Source organism: Balearica regulorum, chromosome 11, assembly GCF_011004875.1.
Source record: "Balearica regulorum gibbericeps isolate bBalReg1 chromosome 11, bBalReg1.pri, whole genome shotgun sequence".
Lineage (NCBI taxonomy): Eukaryota > Metazoa > Chordata > Aves > Gruiformes > Gruidae > Balearica > Balearica regulorum.
The window spans coordinates 9,176,856-9,196,746 of record NC_046194.1 but is presented as its reverse complement, the minus strand read 5'-3'; the positions used below and the strand labels follow the sequence as shown (position 1 = coordinate 9,196,746).

General features: G+C 47.5%; 1 long non-coding RNA gene across 2 annotated transcripts; it reads right to left on the bottom strand.

The window, feature by feature from the left end:
• Window positions 1–1,052: 1,052 nt before the first annotated feature.
• LOC142603287 (uncharacterized) lies at window positions 1,053–9,096 on the bottom strand. Of its 2 annotated transcripts, XR_012837177.1 has the most exons (4): window positions 8,861–9,096; window positions 4,630–4,703; window positions 1,546–3,301; window positions 1,053–1,176 (listed from the first exon to the last, which is right to left on the bottom strand). It is a non-coding gene; the product is annotated as an uncharacterized LOC142603287 (long non-coding RNA). The 2 variants fall into 2 exon arrangements; XR_012837176.1 differs by having other exon boundaries at window positions 1,053–3,301.
• Between the last annotated feature and the right edge of the window lie 10,795 nt (window positions 9,097–19,891).

The window sequence follows — 19,891 nt, the reverse complement described above, 5'->3', positions numbered from 1 at the left end:
TAGGAAAGGCTGCTGCAAACTTAGACCCAAGGTGAGGGAAAAAGCCCTTAGGAAAGCAGAGAGGCTCAGAAGCACCACCCAGAACAGGCCCTGCCGCTCCGTAAGTAAAACACGTGCCAGGTTTTGATGAAAAGCAGCTCCAGCAGAAGGTATCTCGCAGGACGGGTGCCCAGCAGCACGCTGCGAGGAGTCCCCTGCCAGCACTGCACTGCCCACATCCAGCGCTTGGCTCCGGCCATGCCGCAGCATCCCATCTGCAAAGCGCAGATAATGCTCCCATGGCTGCTCGCCCGCCCGGCACTTTGAACTCGAGGCTCGTAGTAGTGCAAACTGCCTTGTGCACAGGGACCCTCCACCGAGCCAGCCCCCAGGGTACCAGCATCGTCACCCTGAGGACCGCCAGCCGTGCCTGGACGAGCTGCAACCTGTCCCAGTCCCTGGCTAAACCTGTGCCAAGACTATTCCGCAGGCACTGCCGCTGCACCCTGGCAGGCTGGAAGCAGCACAAGTTTGTGCTGGAAATATTCATCTGCTGGAGAAAACAACACTCAAAATCTCACAGCTTTCTGACCCCCTCAAGTGTGTAACTTACCCAGCAAACCAAGGTGTGGCATCTAGAAGGGGAGGAAGGTGCAAGGGAGAGACCCCTCTGAATGAATATCGGTCCCACAAAGAGTGTTTAATCTCCACCAGAGACCACAGGGCAGGGGGTTGCCTCTCACCACAAGCGTACGATGTCTTTGCCAGCACCTGGAGGTGGTGAGACATCCAAGGGAGCAAGCTCAGCCCTGGGTGGGGAAAAGAAGAGGGAAAATGAGCTTCGGAAAGGCTCTGGATGACCGCAGATCCCAGGGCAAAGCAGAGAATGGCTGGTTGCTGACACCTCCCACGGGGACTTTCCACACAAAGATGCTCTGGGAAGGGGGAATATTGCATCAGGTGGAGGAATGCTCAAGACCACCCCAAGAAATCCTGCCCAAGGGGAGTCCACCCCACACCTATTTGAGCTGGCTGCTCTGGCTCACCACAGGCACAGCACTGGCAGTGCTGCTGTATCCCAAACATCTTCCATCTGCACTGCTGGTGGCTCCACTGCAGCATCTCCTGGAAGTCTCCAGGATCCACACATTGGGGATGACAGGGGGCTGTCTCCTTGGCTTCAAGACTGACGTGCATCTGTACGCACAATTTAAATGTGGGTCAGAAAAACTATATGCAGAACCAGCAATTGCAACACTGAATTCGGGCCGGCCTTGGTTGAAATTCAGCAGGACCACACCATCAGATTTTGCTGGTGGCTGAGACAGACCCTCCCCCAGCATTTTTAGATGACTTTGTGATAGTTATTTTCCCCTTCTACTATTTACTTTATGCTTGGGGGGGGAAAAAAAGTTATCTCAGGAGTCCTTTGAACATTAAAATTTATGCCATGAATGCTGCTTTCTTCAAATATTTCAAAATATTCGAAATGTAAGGACCTTGGCACAGTGCCCAGGATCCTGTCTTTTCGGATAAAAGTTTCAGATAACTGACACTTCCAATTACCATTTCTCCCTGAAGAGGTCATCTCTGTGTTGGCTCCAGAGCAGAGCAGGGGAGGTACCGGAGGTCCCTGAATTTCACAAAAGGTTAAAAAATCTGCACGATTGCTAATTAAAGCCAACGCACTCTGTGTCTGACCTAGTTCTGCCTTGCTTTCGGGAGGTTTTACCTGAGTATCTTCAAACCTCTTAAAAATTAAAATGCTTAATAATGCATCAGAGCCAAACGTTACCCAGGGGCTCGCTACGTGGGGAATCTTGGTTTTGCTTGCGGATGGCATTGTTCATAGTTACAGTGAGTAGGGAACGCTACCAGCCTGATTCCCTACCTTTACTCCAACTTTTATGCCACTTTTTGATGCCCCAAGCCTATTTTGGCTATTTTTTAGAAGCGTTGAATAGTGTGCTGTCCAAATCAGGAGGCAGAAGTGGGCTGAACTGTTCATCTGGTCCCCAATGCATCCCATCTCACACTCAGCTTCTCCCAAGAAAAACCTTTATATGTTCCTACAATCCCTGCTATTGGCGCCTCTTCCCGAGGTTTAATTTCCTGGGGTAAACAGCGGGGCATTGCAGAGCTGAGGAACTAGGGCTTCGAAATTTTCTTTTTGTTTCTGTGCCTCCCATTGACATCAGATGAAATACTTGTTCAGGGAAGTTTCAGTTTAGTATATTTTTTACTTGACTGCCACTTAGTGGCAATGTAAAGTAATAGCTCGGGGAGATGTGCCGGCAAACCCACAGCCCTGCACAGCAATCTGGCATTTCGGTGACTCTTCCCAGAGGTGTGGGGCAGGGTACTCGCTCAATAATTCAGTTGTCACTCAGCGCATTTTCCATAGGTTATGCAGAAGGTTACAAAATCCCATCTCCTGTGAAAAAACATTAAAAATGTCAAGGCTGTTATGAAGGCGGCGTTCATCTTGTGGTGCTTTTCATTCATAAGAAGGTCAGTGGTGTCCACCGGCACACACCTAGAAAGGACTTTCAGAGGTCAGGGCTGGAAGTGCTATAATGTCCATCAGCCCCCCTGGTACAGCAGATACAGCATCGCAGGTGGGTCCGCTGCTGTTGCATCCCATGAGAAGGGTCTGTCTTCTGTGGGGAAAAATATATATATGTTTCTTGCTGAAAACCAAACTTATGGAAAGTGAAATGAGCCGTTTCAGATACCCAGCACCATATCTCATGGGAATTCCCAGCACGAGGGGAGGACACATCCAAGGTCCCGCTTGCCTGCAGTGTTGCGGCTGCTTTTCTGAAGCAAAACAGTTGGGTTCTCAAGTTTCTGCTGAAATGTCAACATTTTCTATGGAAACACTGAAAATAAATCATGGCATTGTGATTTTACAGGGGGCAATAACAGCAACACAGAAATTATCACAACAGGGCAGAATTTTAAAACGTCAAGTGAGATTTTCAAGAGAGGGAGCTTGCACACTTTCCAAAGAGGCTCTGTGCTCGAGTCTGGCATCCCTGAGACACAGGAACTTTCATTTCCATAAGTTTCATTTCTGTCTCCATAATTGCACTGGTGATGTAAAAAAAGAACATTTCTTTTTTGGTATTCTCCATGGAGGTGGAAGAGAAGGGGCTGAAATTACAGTGTACTGGAGCCTTCACATTGCAAATGCTTTAACTTTCTCTTCTTTCTTTTATTTTATAACCTGTATTGATTAATGTCGAGACAAATTTCTTGGTGTGAAATAGAGGTAAGTCCTTGTAACCAGACCCTGAACTCAAAGTGGCAGTCCCGTTATCTAATTTAAAAAAAAAAAAAGAAGAAAGAATTAAAAAGAAGAAAAGTCAGCCAAGCTAAAAAAAAAAAAGGTAATATTCAAACCTCACCCAAGCCCTCAATTTCACCTCTCGCTCTAATCACAGCTCCTGCAGAAGTACAGCCTTGCAAAGTCACCTGAAGGGCTCCCCTGCACCCGCTGAACATTGCCGCTCGCTGACATCCCTCGCACACTAACCCAGCACACACCGCAGCACCGACAGCAGCCCTTGCCACAGGGGGTGACAATATGTGTTGTCTTTTGCTCTCACATGCAGCAGATAAGAGACACCTTAACTCTGTTCCTTGCCGTATCTGAACTCATTTGGAGACCTCATCACACAGGGACCAGGTTACAGCTCTGCTTTGCCCTGCATAGCTTAAAATGTCATTCTGGGGAGTGGAGGAGAAGCCCCCCCCAGCCTATGCATAGAGGTGCTCTGGACCTCTAGGTCCTGCTCTCAGCATGCATGGGGACCCCTCATCTTGCCCTTGGGGACCACAGCAGCACCCCAACACAGCAAGCTCAGAAATAGGTCAAAAGAAGCCATTTTTTGCACCGTGGATTTCTTTGTTATGAATTTTAATGGTACTTCAGATTAGTTTGGCTGCTGAGAGCAGTTTGCATCCCATTTGGACAGCTCTACCTGCACTGGCATTAAGATGAAATGTTTACTTTTCATACGTCTGCACTTTAAGTTGTGCTGTGGGAATCCAGCTTTTCAAAGCTTGAGCCTGCATAGGAATTTAGATCCCTTTTCATCCGCTTTATCAATTGTCTCCTCAAGGAACCATTTTGCCAACGCTGCAGATGATTAAAGGCTCAGGAGCACATGCCAAGAGACAGCCGTACGAGCTCTGCCACGGGAACATCCCTCAGCAAACACAATGGGACCCTAAGCGGGGTGACTTCGTGCTGTTGCCATTTCTAACGGGAAACCACTGCAGGTGCAGGGAGATCCTCACGGTCAACCTGCAGCAGCAGGGGAGGCAGGGTCTGCTCTGCACATCGGCTCCTGATGACCCTCCCCAGGAGACAACGTTTCACTCAGCGTGCCTCGAAAAGCCCTGTTTCACCTGGCACTCACTGGCAGTCGGCTCGTAACCGTCCCATATCACCCAGCCTGTTTGCAGCACAGTGAAGCTGGAGGAAGAGTTGGGCTCTGGTGGACGTTTCCTCTCTGACTTGTGATAGAGCACAGGGTAACATCTAGCAGAGCAATCTGCTGATAAAGGATGCACACAAAAAAAGTCTCCACAGCTCCCATGACTATGACTTTGCTGGTCTCATTTCCAACATATTTTACTCACTTTTAACTACAAGAAAGACTCAGATGGGGTGTCTTGGCTGGTGCGCATGGACACAGCTTCACAGCCAGCTATACCTAAGAGAAAGAAGGGTAACTTTAATGGTTTTGCTAATGATTACATGTAGTTTATTTGGTCTAGGAAGAGCCCTCTACAACAGGCAGCTGCAAAAGCAGGTAACATTTAGTTTGCTCCTGGATAAGAAAGACATGATAGGAATAACACGGAATCAAGAAATATAAATGCACACAGTAAAAACAAATCACATAAGTTTTCTGTAGTAGAGATTCAAACTCACGGCATTTCTTTAAGGTACAGCTGGTTACTGGGGGGCTCTCTTGGTCTAAAGGTACTTTGCCTTCTTTGGGAAGATATTTCAAACATCCACAGGCCCTGGTGATTTTTGTTTGCCCGTATGCAGTGAGGGGCAGAGGCAACGGGACCCCCTGGGAATGCATTTGCAATGCCCGTTTCATGCTCCCGATGCAAAGCTCAAGGCACTTTGTAGGTGGGAGAGATTCCCCTCGCCAGCATCCCAGAGCAATGGGCTCGGCAGGATGGCACTTTTCCCTTTGAGATAATATTTTAGGGGAAATGGGATAACCGCATTTTTGTAAAAAAGGTCAGCGTTAAAATTCTGCTGTGCTAGCCTTGCCTTGCCCAGGGCAAGTAATTTTTTTGACAGGTGAATAAAATATCATTAGTTTCTCCACTGTCATCAATCATCAAAGTGAAGACTGGGCGAGTAACCTCTCCAGACAGTCCTGGGGATGGCATTAGCCCCTGGTTTCTAAAGAAGCAGAGAGGGGCCAAGCCGGGAGGTTCTCTTTCTATCTAAATGCATGGGAGGCAGACAGCTAAAACCTCTCCCCAACTCTGACTTTTTTCCCTGAGTGTTAGAAGCTGACAACAGCATAGAAATGGAGATTTCACGTTGTCATTCCAGCCTTGCCCAGCTATTTGTGGCCAGGTAGCCCAAGCTGGGCTATATATTGTATCAGGGCATTGCTGAGAGCAGCAGCCTAAGTTAAGAAGAGAGAATGACAAATCTGAAGCTTTTGTCTAAAGGTCACACACTTGATGCTTCTTTCGCATTTGTGTGAGTTAATTTACTTTAAAAAAAAAAAAATCTTCACAACAAAGAAAAATGAACAGAAATCTGTCCCTGAGACTGCCATGGCCGTGAACTTCCAAAGCTATTGTGATTTCAATAGAAGAATAGGAGACACGGCCATCGAAAATGCCATTGATATTGTAGCAGATCATTGCCTAAATAGACCATAACAGCCCCCATTTCAATGGTTACTGAGAAACGCGTTAACCCCTTCCCATCTGAGCGCCTGCACAATCTCTGCATGACACATCAAAGGAGACACACCAGATAGTATGAATTTCACACCCTTTTTCTGCCTCTGTCAGCTCCTCTGAGCTTCCCCGTCCCTTTCCTTTTCCACACTGCATCAGAGCTAGCCGCAAGGGCAAATCCTTTTAAGCACTGGCAGAAAACCTGGGGTTAGCGCATTTTCACACACCCACCCACCCCCCCCCCCCCCCAGCCCTGCTCCCCAAACCACCCAGGAGAAGGCAAAGCCTTCCCCAAAGGTCTCTGGCTCAGTGGCAGTTAAAGTGCCAACACTTTACAAAAAGGATATATATACTTTTTATATGTTTTAATTCTCAGTGGTCTAAGCCCCAAACCTTTCCAACTCTGAAAGGGCTTTCAAGGAAAAATTTAAAAAAAAACAAAAAACAAAAACAAAAAATCCCCCCCCCAAAACAATATTAGTTTTTTGAACTATGGCTCTTCTTTTCCAGACCCAGGGAGGTTGTTGCAGTAGACTCCCCATTAAACCTCTCTTTGAGGTTGCTCATTTAGCTTGTTCTTAAACACTTTGCCATGTCCCACCCCTGGGACCTCCTGAAATATTAAGCTAAACATCTTTCAAAATGCGTCATGCTTCCCTGTCACCTTGATCTACAGATCCTGGGGAAGCAAAGAATGAATGCAGGTTTCTTAGGAAAAAAAGGACTATTTTCATAATGCTCCACATATTAATTGAATCTTAATCCTTTAATTCTTTGCTAATTGAATCTGGGACCACGTTTGCAGTTATTTAGCAGAGGACAGATGCCAGGCTAACCAGCGCTGGCTATGCAGAGCATCCTCCCGCCTTTCCCACACCATGCTCTGGGCAAGCACCGCTCTGGATTTGTGACATACTTTCATTTCTTCTCAGGCATGTACACATAGGTGTTACCCATATAGGTATATGAATAAATATGAATATAAATAAAGCATGCAACCTACCTGATTTCCCCTCTTACTCAGTTGTTCATCTTGAGTTTCTACAGGCTGATTATTTTCTACTAAACGCTACCCTGTTATGCTCCAGCCCCCCACTGTTTCATGAGATTAAAAGCTCCTTGCTACAGTCCGGCAGTCTCTTCTCCAGAGGAATACGAGTAAAAAAGCACAAGAAGCACCCCAGCTTTCCACGGGGCGAGGGTGTCTGGCCCCAAGCCGGGACCCTGCTCCCTGCTGGAAGCCCACGGCCGGGGCCCCGAGTCCCCGCTCAGCAATTTGCCACCCCAAAGCACCACGGGGCCACTGGCCACATAGGTACGGGGACCTTTCCTGAGGCTTCCAGCTGTTACCAGAGAGCTTTGAATTAATAGATAATTGCAAAAGGTAAATACACTTTTTGGTGAGTCCAAGGGAGCACACCCCTTGGTCAAAGGTTCATTAATCCTAATGAAAGGACCAAGAGTTCATTAATACTGCACAGCTCAGATTCCTCAGGCCCTCCTGAGGAGCTCCCCAGCTCCTTCTGACACCCCAGGGACAACCCACCCTCTGGCACATCCCCAAAAGGGGCTGCTAAGGGACCAAAGCCTTTTGCAGCCAGGCACAGCTGGACCATCAGCTGCTTTGGGAGGTACCTCAGGGGTGGCAAGGGTGCTCTTGGTGCCTGGCATGGATGAGAGCACCCACGCTTCAGCCCACCTTGCTACTAAGGTCTGAGCAAGGTGTGGCTCAGGAAGACACCAGATAGGTCATCATTTGCTTCTCAGTTCTGGGGAGAAGGTAGGCTCTATTTTCATTTCAATCCCATTACTTATGAGCCTTAACTACTTTTACTTTTCCAGAAGATTGAGGCAAATAGCCATAACAGCCTCCCCTCTCTGCAAACAAAAAGGCAACCGGTTCGCTGAGTTGCCACAAAATGGCTCCTATAACCCCCTGTCCTGTTTCATGGAGGCCTTTGGGAGAGGCCAGTACAATGAGAAATAAAGCTACACTTTGCAGGGCTTCAGTGGCAATTTCCTCCCCATATGTTTCTCAAGACGTTCTCTTAATTTAGTTTGCCTATAATGAATTCTGTCATTATTCCAAACATCCATTCTCATGACCTAGTCTTATAGCATATCACCACCAAGTATCTTTTTTTGGCTATACAATCTCCCTGGGGAACTGAAAATTGTCTCCGTCTGCAGCACAACTATGCTGGGGAGCAGCCTGGAAAACAGACCTGAGATTATTCCTTTCTGTGTCAGTCATTTAAGCCTCTTTGTGTTAAAGTTGACATTTGTCTCGATGCTGTCTCAATAGGCCCCGCTGGCTGGGTTTCATTCAGTGCTTTGAGCGGAGGGAAGAACTTGCCTCTTGTTTTACTTTCAGGCCATTATCGTGCCAAAGCGTGAAGGGAGGGAGCTGAATAACCACAAACAGGTGAGGCGGGGAGAGGCTTTCTGTCTCCGCTCTCAGCTTGCAAGAGCTGAGCTCTTTGGATGCCTTTCAAAGCCAGGAGCAGCCAAAAGCAATAATCCCCACCATGGGAGCAGGCAGGAAGGAAGGGTATCTGGTGTTGGCCAGAGATGTCCCAGCGCAGGGGAAGCGCATTCCCGCACGGTGACATCGCGGTGAGCCAGGACAGCTTTGGCGGGGCCAGAAACGCAGAATTTGAACAATGTCCAAGCTCCACACCCACCGTGACTGGAGCTGCAGAGGAGCGAGGTGGCAAGGGATGCTTTTTAAGTCTAGGCACGTGAAACGGCTGCTAAGAGTAAGGGGTCTTTTCATTAGCCACCGCTGCCTCTGCCTACCCCCATTAGCAATCAGTAGATGTCAGACCTAGGGTTTTTGGCAAACCGCAACCATTTTTCTTCCTTCCTCCTCCCTACCCCTTGATTTCATTTAATCAGCTTGCAAAAAGAGATATTCTTTTCGCCCGACCTTCACGTGACTCTGCGAGCTGGCTGGCAGTGGGTGGGTGCCCATGGGAAGCGCAGGGAGCATCCTCTGTGCAGAGATCGGATGCAGAGCTCCTGCCATGTCCTTGCCACTCGTGGCCTTGTCTTCACCACGCGGTGGTTTCATATGCGTGTCTTCAGCAGTAAGCCAAGAAGCTGGCATTTTTCTGAGGGACCCCAAAAGTGCCCTCTCCATACTGTAACCAGAGCCTCTCAGAAGTCTCTAGGAGCAGAAAAAGCACATGCAAGGTCTTAGAGGCAAACAGAATCAACTTATTCTCCCCCCCCATTCCATCCATCCTTGAATTTCGGCGACAGCTCCAGGAGGAAGGTTTGGCTCCTGCAGTCACCCTGCTGAGGGCTCTCTAAGGGGAAAGCTCTCCAAGGCACATGGCAAAGCACCCCCCCCCCGCTTTGGAGAAGCGCAATTAGGCACCTGTAGTAACACTCCAGCAATATCTGCATCCCTGTCCCAGACGGCGTCCTGGCTCCGTCCCAGCCCACGCTTGCTTACTTCAGGCTCCACATCCTGGGGAAGTGTAAGATGTTACGCCAGCATCACTCTGTAAAGAGAGAGAGGGAACAAGAGCGCGTTGTTTGGTAGCATCAGGCTTCAGCCCCCGCAATTGTGTAAGCTAATGAGGGGTATTACATGCATGTCTCTTGTGCGACTTCAGACGTCTCACCCCAAAAGCTCCTGTAACAAGGGATTAGGGAAGAGGCTGGGGAAGTCAAAAACTCTCCACTGGAAACTTGTTTCAAGATGTTTACAGCCAGCTCCCGTTCAGAAAAGAGGTTGCTTTGTCTGTGCTTTACCTCGCGAGCCCGAGGACCATGCGTGCTTGGGGCTTGCTGCCGAACGGCAAAGACCGCTGCTGGCTCTCGCCAAACTTGTGAAGATAAAAGCAATCAGCAGGAATGTGGTAGCCCAGGTTGAACCTGCACCAGGTTGAGGGCAAAGCATCTCTACACATCTTGTTCTCTCAGGGTGAAAGTCCTGGTTTAATTCAGACAGTCGCACAGGCACGCAGGATCCCTCAGCAGCAGCAACACCCCCCAGAAAGCTTTGTGCAATGAAAGCAAGTTCATTCCCTTTGAAATATCCAGGGGTCTCAGTCACTGATTAGGGGTATTGGAGAGAAATCCCTGTCTAGGCTTGAAGGCATCACCCATCCCCAGCCCAAAAATCTAAGTATTGCATGACGCAGAACGAATATCCAGGACTTCAGAGAAAAGGTGAACAACGTTTTCAAAAAGGGGAGGAAAGTATCAAATGTTCACATCATGGTGATACAATACAACTTCCATGTAGGAATAGTATGGGCAAAAAGCACCTGTAGATTTGGTCTGAGCAGATAACCCAAGCAGCCCAGTACCTACATTGGCCCATGCAGGTCTTTGGAGATAACCCAGAATCTTCACTCAGCATCACTTCTGGTTACACCACAGATCCCAAGCCCTCGGGGATCCTCATTCAGATCTTTCTCAGCTCCTCTTGTCTTGTCTTTTTGGAGCTTAATCTCTCCGGGACAGAGCACCCATGGCACCCCGACCACCAGCACTCGCTGCATGGTCACACTGCGCATCCATCCCATGAGCAGGCACAGAAGAACACCCAGCCAGGACCTCCTCATCACAATCACAACAGGTTTGGAAACGTTTGTGGCAGAAACAGCAATTCCTCTTCTCAGGGCCCAGTTTGGACCGATGAAAGAGAAGGTTTCCCAGCCAACTTTAGCTGGCAGAGCTGGTTTGTAATCAGCCAGGACATATGGGAACACACGATGCCTTGAACCCAATCAAGAAAATATCCCAGGAATGCCTGTTAATGCAAACCTTTAGAGGGGTAAAATGTTCATTCAAATCAGAGCAGGATGATTGATTCCAACCTAAGAGAAAAGCACAAATCAAACTGATTCCTATCCAGGGGAGGAAAAATGGTTTGATGTGAAGTAAGGCTTGACAGCAGATGAATTCAAATTTTTTCAGCTTCCAAGATAAACTAATACAATGGAAATCTGGATGCACAGACATTGAGGAAAGCTGTATTAGTAAGCTTCATTTGTGTATTTTGAAAAACCAGCTGAAGGGTTACACTCAAACGATCGTGGGCATGACTTTCCTCCCAGGAAGCATCCTTTGCTTCCCTGCTTTACCTGGAAATCACATTTACCCCCAGGTGTGTCAGTGCGGCAGTAAATAAGAGCCGGTCCTTTGGAAGGGCTCATGCAGCAGCGCCAGTTCGTGTGAGAGGTCACCTCCCCTTCTTAAAATTTTCCTCCAGTGCAGAATTATAATCTCATGTGTCAGTATGCATTTTGTTTTATTAAACAGGCATGCAACACATCTAGAAGAAAAATTGCACCTGTCAAATGCCCTACCCCATGAAATAAACCTGTGCAATTTCACTTTTCACCTAGTAAATACCCAAGTGCTCTCCAGAGTGGCCCCTTCCAGTATTCAAATCTGTTTCCATTAATATTAGAAGTTAGGAGGGTTTGGGAGAAAAGGAAGGAATTGATTAAAAGCAGATGGTTTTCATTATCTTGCTAATCACAATCCTGCAGGGTTTCTACAAAGAGAAAAAGAGAAAGAAAAAGCAACATCAAGAAAAGGTCATGCTAGGACTTTTCAAATAAAACATTAGAAAAATAACACTTGCAAGGATTTATTCCCCTCTCATGAGAAAATCAGCTTGTTTCATATCACAGCTCAGCCACGCTGGGAAAATGCCTTTGTGATACAGACATCATTCTCACATTTTGTGCTGGAACTGCAAACCTTTGCCGAAAGTCTGAGAAAAAAACCTGTTGAAAGTGTCATTACCCTGTGCACCGTCCCACAGCCTCCGGTGGCATTGCTGTACCTCCCAGCCTTTTTTTTTTTTTCCCCCTCCAAAGGGAAGTCACAAATAAGGAAATAAAGCAAAACCAAATAGAAATAAAATGAATAAGCGGTTTATTGGCCAGAACCAAGGTAGTGGGAAAACCCAGGGATGGATTGTGTTCAAGCTGACTGGCTGGAGTTCACTCAGAACAATTTTCTTGGGAGGATTTTCGCTCTTGGTGTCTGATTCTGTTCTCATTAAAGTCAACAAAAATGTTAGTTTTAACCATCCACAGCACTGGGAGAAGGACAGATGCCTATAAACAAAGGCCTCGGCACTTTTTCATGTTATAAAGTCGCCAGATTCAGACGGATCATACTCAGCTTTGCTTCAGGACAGCAGGACAGGATGCCACTCACGAGGAGGTGGCTTGTGAAAGAAAATCCCAGCTGTATTTTTCAACTGCAGGAGCACAACCGTTTGCTTGTTCACCACCACATTCTCCTTTGCCTTTTCAAAATCCACCAGTCCGTCACAAGAACTACCCAGAAAGCCCCTCACACGTTAAACCCAACCCGTGGGTACTCCTGCTCATCACTCTGCTCCGTGCCTCTGCGTAGCCAGGGAGGGGGCACTGGTCCCCCAAGGCAGCAGTATCCCAGGACGGGTTCAGCAAAGACAGGATGTAAAATCCAGTTAGGTTATGCTCAGCTTTTTGGAATGAGAGGAACGAGGAAACCACCAGCAGTTGTCACTGACAATAGACTTTATTCTTTTCCTATGATTTTTCTTTTTTAAATAGGAAGCGGTTTTACAACATGCGGCCAAAATGTTCCACAAGTAGACAGGGTGCTACATAAGCCAAAAAAGCTACGCGCTGGTGAGATTTTGTGGTCTTTGGGCTGAGATTCCTAAGCAGCTATTTATATGATAATTTATTTTTTAAACCACAAAAAATGACTCAAGACTGCCCCGAATGGCAGCAGATTCATTGTTAACGGTCTTTCTGTGCCATCTCACAAGGCACTAAATAGTTCAGAGGCAACTGAGCCCCAAATATGCCTCAACGTCACTCCTGCTCCCCATCTGGGGATGTACAGCACATCTACACTGATATTTAAGCTTGACCTAAAGTTTTATTTTAGCTATCCCCAGATTCTTCTGCTGTCATTTTCTTACTCTCAGGTCAGTCCTTTTGTGAGGCGAGGGTCTTGCCTGCAACACATTTAATTTTCAAGATGGGGTGAAAAAGTGTGAAATGGAAAGAGAGAAAGATAGATTTCGGTCTTGTTTGCAGGCACACGTACAAGAAAAATAAGCAGACTTGTTAAACTTGGGAAACCTAGTTTTCTGCAGCTTTTGTCTGTGTATTTTCTGAAGGCAATTAACCAAGGGTGAGACTCACACTATGACCTTCTCCCCAAAGGGACTGACTTGAGTCCCCCTCCACCACTATGCTACTTGTTTTCATGAAACTTAGAAAAGCTTAATCTCATTGGGAGTCTGTCCCACTCGTCAAACGGGGCTGGAATCAGGCAATTGAGTCAAAAGCTTTTCCATTTTTTTACCTAAGCACTGTTTTCTTATGAAACCAAAAGAAAACCCCAAGGCCATTCCTTGGAGGAGGCAGCATGCCGTATCCTCATGGAGTTACAGCTGGTCTCTGCATCCCATGGGCACGCGGAGCTGCTGTACGTACATTAGGTGAAGCGTGGCTGTGTGGAGCCCGCAATGCCCAGGGCTGCAGAAGTGAAGAGCACCTGCAGCTGAGCACCATGCCAGGGCTTGGCTCTCACTGGGAAGTGGGTGGTTGGGGAGGCCAGAGACACCCGCACAGCTTCGGACCGGTGAGTCCCTGCTCACATTGACTGCTGGTTCAGCATCGCATTTAACACCCAGCTTTGAGCGCTCCTGCTACAGGGTAGAAATAAGGCCAGAGCAAAGCTGGGGTGGCATGAGAAACACCAAGAAGAAAATACCTGACTATAGCATCTCTTCAAGCAGCTGTCATTTCCAACATCCCCTATGCAAGAGTCTGCTCCCCAGCTCAGAGGGTTAAAGCCCGACTGTGCCTGCATTGCAGGCAAGGGCTCACCATTCCCCTGAGCTTTTGTTTGCCCGTTATCTTGCCTGCAAGTCCAAGTCTCTGCGGTATTTGCAAGAGGAAAGCCGGAAAGCATATATTTCTGGTTAGCACTTATTAAATAAAAAGATCCCAGATAAAAGAAAGGAATACTGTACTAACGCTGATGCTGCAGAAAGATAAATGGCAGCCTGGAGTCCTCTGGGGCTCTAAGTTATCTACTTAAATAAAACGCCCCACCCTGCATGCCGAGAACAAAGCAGGGTACGTGGTCATGGCAGGCTGTGCGGTGACCGCCCGGCGGTGAGCTCAGCCCAACACCCAGCCAAGAGAGACCACCACACCCAAGAGAAGCAAAACCCTCCAGGAAATATGATTCTCCTCCATCAGTCTTTGTTTCAATAATTTTGTTTTACTTCCATTTAACTTCCTTGACCTGCAAGCAATGCTGCTCGGTCAATCTTCTGTTTGCCCAAAGCCACCAGCCAAAAGTTCCCCCCTTCTTTCTCACTCCTTCTTCCATTTGTGTAAATGTACTTAAAGAAGAAAAAAAAAATTAAAAATCACAAGACATCTTTCATTTTAACTTCATAGTCAGCATCACGCACAGCTATTTCAGAAAAGCACAAGGAAATACCCTGCTCATACCACTGGAGCCCATTTCCATCCCTCCCCAGTCCAACACCATGAGCTGCCAGTCACACAATGTGCCACGACCCTTTGGTGGAACCAAAACCCGAGTCACCTGGGTAGAGATAGAGGAAAGGCAAAAAATCCCAGTAACACTCCCAGTCTGGCTGGGCTTTCAGGCTGGGGATGGGTGCCCAGGCTCGGTGGGCTCTTTGATGACCCCAACTGCAAACCTTTCCATACATTAGTCTTTCTCCCTTGCCCAAGTCACTTGGCTGGATTCAGACTAAATCTTTAATAATCTTTTGGCCTAGGGCCAAATATGGCAAAACTTCAGCCAAAAAGGCCAGTGTTTGAAAGGAAATTCTGCTTGCTGGGCTAGGTGAGGCAGTCATGGAGGAACGACATTTATTCATCGCCCACAGCGGGGCCATCGAAATTCAGCCATTGGGGGCTTTCTCAGCTGGAAAGACACCACCAGCCAAAACAAATGCTAAACATATTCCTTACCATATTTCTTAATTTTTTTTTTTTTTAAATTTTTTGAACGTGGTGATTTTGGAGCATGGGGGAGGTTTGCTGTCTGATGTCCTGGTGGACTTTGGCCCTGGGAATCCACCCGCATTACTCCTGCACACGTGGCACGATCTAACCGCGTTATCTGCGTCTGGGGAGAGTATCCCCGAGCCCCCAGCACACAGAGCAAAGGAGCAGCCATGGGAACTTCCAGCAGCTCCCCAGGCCTTGGGAGAGTGGCTTTGCAGGAAAGGGCTCCAGCTGAGCACATGAGATTTTCCCCAAGACAAAATGCCTGCCTTTTTTTTGCCTTTTTTTTTTTCTTCCTCCCCTCCTCACTGAGTTGATGGGAAACTGTTTGCAAAACTAGAAATATCCCCTATGGAAAAGTCTGAAAGAATTCAAAAAAGAGTGAAACAGCTGCATTCTTAAAAGTCACTGGAGTGGAATTTGATGGAAGGTAAGATCTTCCATAGTGTTTTCTAATGCCTTTAAGAATTCAGTGGCAGAGATCTAATTTTCTGTTAAGTTCCACAAGGAGTTTACGAACAAAACCCATCGAGATAAAACCCGCTGTTCAGTACCATACGCTTAAGGTGGTTTTTTCCTTCTTTCTTCCTAGATAATCAAACCTTCAACCTAGATACTAAACTGCAGAGGTTTAGCTGTAATTTTAAGATAGAGCTCACACATTGAAAGACAGATCATGTCTCGAGCATATTCTGAAACATACTTTTAGGTATTAATTCTGTTATGAAAGCACTAACATCAGCCCCCAAGTTTAGATGGAGCTGGCTCTGCACTTACAACCGAGTTAATAACACTGATACATGTGAAAACTGCAGCGCAGCTTCTCCAGGCATACAGCGTCAGGAGCCTCCGAGTACTCATACTGCTCCGGCAAGGCAGGCTGAGTTTGCAAGCTGGACTCACAGGTTTGCTGGTCACTGGGATAATTTAGGAGTTAGTACGTTATTTTTGAAGATTGCCTTTGGAAATGGATAGTTTGCTATCATCAGGCTACTTTTAGCCCTGGTTTATTTTAGTGCCAGAAGAGCACAGACCTGCTCCAGCTCCTCCATTCAGAAACCCTTCGTGTAAGGGTGGGAGGGATGGGGGGGGATTATGTTTAACAGCAAATGGACACCATCCCTCAACACAAAATCATCTCCATAACAAAGACAATGAAGCTTTTTTAAACAACACCGTTTTACATTTCTGCTATTTTGAAAGGGTGTAATACAGCATTAAAAATCAGTATAAATAAGCTTAACCCACTGTGTAATTCCTGAACGGTGGTGCAAGGAGGCATAATTTAGGATCCTGTAAGTTTCTAAGTCTCTCCTTGACTTTCTTTTAACTTCTAATGACTGCCTGTGCCTGCAAACATACCCTACATTATTCATATGTGGACTGAGCACCAACCTAAGGTAGTTTATTGCCGTGGAAAAAGGGCTCATCTTGAGCAACTGGAGTCATCCCTGGTTTGTCATCCCAAGTAGCACAGCAATTACTTTAGATTTCACTGATGGCACATCCCATGGAGCCAAAGGAATTCCTCCTAGGACTGGAAAAAAACAAAACCCAAAAAAGGCATGCAACCCAGAAGTATCACGTGCTGAATTGCTCAGAGACACATCAGCGTTACAAACTGCTCAGCACAGCAGAAAACAGACACGCCACCGACACAGCGGCGCAGAAGTTACCATCACAATGCACCTCATTGTTTCGGTAGTCGATCTCCAAATGAACTTTGAGTTGGAAAGCTGTGCTGAGCATCAGCAGTCTTGGGTTCGATGAAGTCCGGCAGCTTTGGGAGCTCCTCTGCAACGGGCTGCCACCGCTGCTCTGACTGCCCCAGGCTGCCACCGCGCACTCGGAGCGTGAGGTGCTGGGATGGTGCAAGAGCTGCTGGCAGCGGTGCAGGTGGGAGGACGTATCACTGCACAGCATCTGGCCCTGGCTGGGAAAAGCGTTGCTGGGAATTGTCTGAGCTAAACGGGAAGGCTTTGGGTCAGATCTTCGGGGAGAGCTTCTAACCTGCTCTTCCAAATGAAGTCACCTGCAGCCTCCAAGGCAAGTCTCATCGAGAGACTTTCTCAAGATGCCGACAGCCTCGCTAAGTGACGTGCAACGAAAGTAGTCAAGCCTGGCAGAGTGAGGGCCAGCTGAATGCAACTTAAGTTGTAAATACTCACTGTTATTTACCTAGCAGATGAGCAGCACTCGGAGTGACTGCTGCAATCGTAACACTTGGACACTGGCATTCCAGGGTCATGCATATGCATAACTGGCTCCTTTAATACAACTGAAGACTTTGACACGCTCTTTTACCCTCCTTCTACATCACTTATGCTTACAGTAGTCTCTAGGATTACGTCCATACATGTGCTTCCTAATTCATCCCATTAAGACGGACACTACAGATGCTGCTGCTTTATTTTTATTGCCTTAAACATACAGGCTGCACTGCTTGAGGCCTGGGCTTTGCACAGGGAATAGAATTGGTTTGAGATCACATGAATCTAATGAGATTTCTCTTCTGAGTGTGCAGTAAAAATGCACATTTCCTGTCCACCTCACAGTCCCCAATACAGATGTTCTGGTTCTCTCAACATGTCACATTACCCCGGTCTGCAGGAACACCAAGGAGTGAACTGCATTTTAGGTTAGTAAAGTGAGGCGGGGGCAGCAAATGTATGTGCTTTACAACGGCAGATTTTTTTGGTTCCTAAGACAATTAGTATGTTTGCGTAAATCAAAGGAGAAAAAAAAAAATACATTGCAGCTCAGCATTAAAATATGAACCACCAAGTTTTCGGAGGTTTGCTCAGCAACCGAAGCGTGAGACCCGGCACTCGTGGCTGGCTCACACTAACGGGAGAATCACTGTAATCCATCAGAAATGGCAACACATCGCACTGGTGGGGCCATTGGTGCAGGGCAGTAAAGCAGGGGGTTAACGGGAGCAGAGAGTCCTGCAGCAGCACTTTTAGCTTGCAGCTATCTTAGTTCTTTGCTGCAGATAAGGTTTTATGTCTGTTCCTCCAAGGGGGTAACAGATAGAGAAGTGACTTGCCAAAGATCATACAAAATATGTCTCATGAAAACAAGGCATGAAACCAAGAATCGCTGATTGACAGTGCTGCCATGGCCCAAACACCACACTCGGGCCAAGTCATCCTTCCGGGAAGCCCAACCGAGCACAAATGCTTCATTTTCCAAGAGCAGCTCTGCTCCAAGCCTTGCATCTCGCGGGCAGCAAAGGCAGCCAGCTCCCTCTCCATGGAAACTTGAATACCCAAAGTGGTGCGAGCAACTCTCCCCACAACCAAACGCTTACTTACATGCAGATAAAAGGTTTTTTTGCTAGTCTGCAGAAAGGCATTTCATCACAACCTCTCCTGTATCACTAGTTTTTAGGGGGTTCCAGTAGGAGTGCAGAGCTCGCTGCCCAGGGGGAGATTTATCCTGAGCATTTCTGCAACACCAGCACTGATCACGTAGCTGAGCAGCTTGGAAAGTCTGAGGACAGGGATACTTTAAGATGCTAACACAAAACAAATAATACTTTTGTTCATCATTAGATCTACTGGCAGCCACACACCAGTGCCCTGTACAGACACCCCAGGCAACCAAAGGGAACTCTAAATGAAAAACAAGCTGTGGTCAACCTGGCTGAGTGCTCCGGGAGGACACAAGCCAGAAATGGCAGACGTTTCTAGGGGAGCATATCCCTTGCCGATCACCATCTGGGAAAGCATGAACTCGGTTTTACTTGAATGCTACTCAGGATTTTGTTTTCAAAGCAAGGCAAGGATACAATGACGCATTTGTCCCATTGAAGCCTTGGGGCTGGCACTGGCAGGGCAGGAGGTGCTCGCAGTCTTGGAGCATGAATTCCCACTGCTCATCCCCATGTTGTTCAGGATCCCAGGGCTGTGCAGCGAGGAGGATGCCCTGAAGAAGCCACCCCGGGATGAGCTTCTTGCTCTCAGGGATGTGGCGGTGCTGCAGATCCACCCCAGGCATCCCTCCTGGATTTTAGTGACTTGGTTTGCTCTCTGCAAATGGATGTAGGGATAGAAGGATGCAGAAATAGCAGCAAGGTACCTTTGGCTCTTAAAAAGAAGCTGAGAGTCCAAGGAGCAAGTGACAGTTTAGGAAGACTCACAGGCTTATAATTCCTCTATTTTTCAGGATGCATTTTTAGTCATTCAGTGCCAGCTGCTGTACCCAAGGAACCAGGTAACAACCGCTCAGGTGCACCCTCTTCCCACACCTTTCCATTACACTTCAGTGTTACTGATCTCAGCCCAGCACGCACAGCTGGTGAGACACTGAGACACAGAGGACAGGTGCAAGGCTCTCAGAGACAGCGAAAGGGAATAGCCTGAACAGGGAATCAAGAGGTGCTGCTGAACTCAGGGTGTCTCTGGTACTTGGGTTCCTCCTTAAGATGCCAACAACCTGGCCTCTCTCATATTTGTGCAACTCACCTGTAGGGGTTATTGACAGCAGCAAGGACCATTTCTTGCTGTGTGCTCAGCCAGTGCCCAAAAGCAGGTCCCGAGGCTGGATGAGACCTGCAATAGCTCAGCACAACTGACTGTGCCAGCAGCTCTGGCATCCCCAGGCACCAGCTCCCTGGAGCCAGCTCGTGTCAGACACTGCAGCCATATCTCACTCGGAGAAGCTTAAAAATTTAAAAAAAATAATTTAAAAAAATCACAAATTATCATCAGCATTGCTGATGCGCAGAGTGCACATGAGCTTGGCTCTGTGCAAATTGTGCCTTTTTCTGGATGCTCACCAAGCACCACCCAAAAGGATGCTCTTGGAGAGGGCAGCAGTGTCAGGGTGCCAGCGGCCCCACCAGAGCCCACTCCCCGTAGCTAAGTTGGCAATGCCATCTAGTGCATAAAGGCAGAAATAGCACAGTGTCTGCGGGTGGGCAG